The 4,060-nt window shown below is 48.3% G+C and overlaps 1 protein-coding gene across 2 annotated transcripts in view; it reads left to right on the plus strand.

Annotated features, from left to right (window-relative positions):
* Positions 1 to 4,060, plus strand: part of LOC102372939 (butyrophilin subfamily 1 member A1-like) — a 54,111-nt gene that overhangs the window by 17,140 nt on the left and 32,911 nt on the right. The window lies entirely within an intron of this gene.

Consider the following 4,060-nt stretch of genomic DNA (forward strand, 5'->3'; position numbering starts at 1 on the left):
GGGAAAGTTTTCTTTAGTATCAAAACTATGTCAGCAACAGTGATCTAAGAAATATCAAAGACTGATAAGTGTGTGGTCCTCTGAGACACAAGCCATCACAGTGTCTGTCTTGGTTATTAATTACAGCACACTGAAGTTTTATATCTATTTTTTCCCCAATGTGACACTGCATGCAATAATGCCTTGTTTATACATCTCTTCTAATGAGTTCTCATGTCTGATTCTGTGGTTGCTTTTGTCGTGGAAACACACGCAGCATACTTTTGGGTCAGGTCAGCAGAAGCTTTTATTCAAAAGAGACTACAGCTGTAGGGGGGATTCCAAAGTGACATGGATTTCCCAAGCACTTGGAAGGGGTTCCCCACCCAAGAGCAAAATCAGGAGGCTTATATATTTTTTAACAGTTGCTTACAACTCATGTGATCATATAGTGAAATTAGCATGAAAAGCGGCTATAATATTACTTCATTATTTCTTTGCTGTAATCAGGATGGGAACTAATGGGGGAGGCAAGGTTAGTTCACAAACCTCCTTCTTGCACCTGGAAATCAGATTTGTACATACTTTTTTGCTATCTTCAAGGCCGCGGTGAGCGAAGCAGTTGCAGAGGAGTTACAAAGAACAAACACTTTCTCTTATCTGTTCTACTATACAGAGCCAGCAATTCTCCACAAAGCGGTTATGTCATCTTATAACTAAAATAATCAAAGTTTAAGGCATATATTTTTTCTGATTCCACACTTTCAGGGCTGGGGCAAACTGCACCGCCTTTGGAAAAAGGTACAATGTTTATATTATGTCAATTGCCACATCTCTCCAGCACTGGGATCCTGTTCATTTAGATCCTTTAATAGAGTAATACTATCGAGCTTAGTATATGTATTAATTATTAAATGGGTCCTATGGCATTTCTAAACCAGTACTGGTGGATGGCAGGTAGGGTAATGAATATGGGAATAAGGAAAATATCACTTTAGATATATCTACGGTTTAATGCTTTCCTCCTATAGCATTGACTTATTCCTCTGTTGGAGATAGGATACTGGACTACATGCATCATTGGTCTGACTCAGTATGGCAGTTTTTATGTTCTTGTGTTCTTATGGGGTTGAAACTCAACAATTGAACAGTTCCAAAATGTCACAGATTGGGGACTGGTTCACAACTGTTGTTTGTCAGAGGTGCCCACACATACAGTGCCCTAGCATTCAGTGTAAGACTGTTATCCTTTACGCACTGAAGTGCAGTGGTTCTGACAACCAGGACTGGGGCAGAGTGAGCACCCAGCCCAGGATGTCTCACAGTGGGCGAGTTGACCAGAGCTAATCAATAAAGGAGGGAAAAAAGATGAAGGCAATATTATTCTGGCCAAATACCACAGTAACCAGTTACAGCAGTGGGCAGCGGGGAGGAGGTGGGAGGAACAATGCAACGTGGGGTGTCTGGAGGACTGACCCATGTCACAGACCATTTGGTGTCTGCTAAACCAAAGTACAGTGAACTGGTTCAAATCAGCACTTGATTTTCCAGGTACACAATTAATCCATTCCAGAAGGCTTTAAAACCACTTCAACAGGAATTTTAAGTTCATTAAGATTTCACCTAGTCTAAGCCTAGCAACAGACACTGCCAAATTGAAAGGGATCACGTTAGACACTGATCTGCTTTACTGAATGACACACATTGCCCATTGTCCCACATTGGGTCTCCTGCCTGATGCAGGACAACAGGTGACGTGTTTCCTGTCCCTCTCTGCCTCACATCAGGTCCTGCAATGACAGATGCCAGGGAATCCCTGGTGCCCTGTGCCCCCTCGTCCAGATCCACACTGACCCATGCTTCAGGAAGAGGCACATTTCAGGATGAGGTGGAGGGAGAGGTGGGGGCAGGAGCCAAGGTATGTCCAGCGTGGGTCAGCATGGTCCAGGCCTGGAGGCATAGGGCACTGGAAATTACTCAGCTGCTGTGCCCCCCAACACTGGGACTCGCACTGATGCATTCCTCTGCATGAGGCACTGGTCAGTGCAGGACCCAGCACAGGTCCTGGGGTGGAGGCTTCGGGTCACACCAATCTTAGAGTGAAGGCACGAGGCACACAGTATTTCCCTCAGTCCCATGCCTCCACACCGGGACACACACTGGTTTCCTTACTTACAGGGATGTGCCCCAGGCCTCTCTATACATGGATAAAACCAGGTGGGTCCCTCAGAGGCCTGAAGGGATCAGGATTGGTCCCTTCAAGCTCCGTCAAGCTGCCAGAGCACCTGCCCAGGGTGGAGAATGTGTTTCTGCCCTGAGCATTATGTGCGTCCATGCCCCATACGATACATCCCAATCTGGCAGTGGGTGGGGATGTCACTCCTCATGGCAGGACTCTCACATCCTCATGCATTTCAAAGCACACCATGAGATGTGGCAGCCCATGACGCAGTAATGGATCTGCATGGGACTGCACCTTCTCCTCCAGACCCTTCTCTGCCTGCCTCCTGCAGAGATTTCTGAGAGGTCCTTTCTCCTGATCTCCCCCTTCCCCCAAATTCCCTGCCATGTTTGGCTACACAGCCAGCAAAGTGACCCAGCCACTATCACAGGCCAGACCTGCTCTACCTCAAGCACTAGTCACTGTGGTTCCTACCTCCCTTATTGCCTCTGTTCCTACCTGCCTTATTGCCTGCAGAAAAGGGACAAAGTGAACTTGCTGTCTCTGAAAGACCAGCCCAAAAATACAGAAATTGGAAATGGGGAAAATAAGAATTACGATTAAATCAAGGAGAGAGCAAGAAAAAGATGAGTATTTCAAGTATTTCAAGCAACTGGGGTGAGAAAGGAGAAACAAAATATACACCATAATATAGTTACTAGGGAGAAAGGTCTGAGTATTGTGGGGCCAGGATCAGAGTAAATTTGGGTGGTGCAACAATGAAAAGGGACTTGAGCCTGACCAGAGAGCCTGAGGAGAGAGCAGAAAGCTGCCTGCTGAATAGACCTGGACCAAGGGGTGTTGGAAGCCAGGGTGGCTGAGTGGAGGAGTTATGTGAGCTCCTGTTTGCACATTCATACACCAAGACAACTTTGTTTAAACTGCAGTTTTTGATTCCTCTGCCCTATGTCTATCTCTACTTCCTTCCTTTGCTGTCTCCTCCTACCCAGTACTGCCCTCTCTTCCTCTTTGTGATTCCTTCCTCTGTGCGTCTGTTCACTCTTCTGTAGCTATTGCTCCTTTCTGCCTGCTTTTTCTTCCCCCAAATTTGCTTGTCATCACAATGAGTGGTGATGAGGGAGAGGAAGCATCCAGCTTTCTCTCCCATTGTCATCCACCCTGTCCATGAGGGCATGTGACTCTCCTTTTATTTCCATTGTTCCCTGCTGGGGACACAGCCGTTCTTGAAACAGCCACTGACTTGTAGGGACTGTCTGGGGACTACTCCTCTAGATCATACTTGCTACAGGCCCAGACAGATGGACCAGAGCCCTTTCCACAAAGGAATCTCTTACCATAACTTGAAAGAGTGCATGAGCTGCTATAATTTTAGTAGTTTTTCAGGTTGCTTTCTGTCACGGCGGGGTCCTCGCGGAGGGCCGTGTGCTCCTTAAGGTCCCTCGCTCCGTGTCAGGCCGGCCCAAGGCACCCTCTAATTCTCGCCCGCCACGTCTTGATGGAATATATATATAATTGGGAGGCTGCCTATGACTCCCTGGGCACGGCTACTCAGGACCTCTGTCCCCGCAGTTCTCCCGGACTCCTATGGTCACCCGGTATAGTGGGTGCTCCCCAAGCACCCTAGCCTTATGGGCTATGCGTGGCTCCTACCAGCCCCTGATACCACGCCCAAAGCCTCGCTGATGTGATAGACGTTGTTGGGTCTCCCAGCCCGCTTCCCGGGCCTCCTCAATAGTGTAGCCCACTCTGGGCTCTCTGCAATACCCAGCCTCTTACTGGGATCTGCTGCGCCCCCTCGGGCTTCACAATGAACTGATATGGCACTCCCCCTCTCTGGGGCTTGCCGCGCCCGCCTCGGGCTCCGGGGTCTGTTCCCCGCCCGCAACCTACTGGTTGCGC

Source organism: Alligator sinensis, unplaced genomic scaffold (genome assembly GCF_000455745.1).
Source record: "Alligator sinensis unplaced genomic scaffold, ASM45574v1 scaffold1006_1, whole genome shotgun sequence".
Classification (NCBI taxonomy): domain Eukaryota; kingdom Metazoa; phylum Chordata; order Crocodylia; family Alligatoridae; genus Alligator; species Alligator sinensis.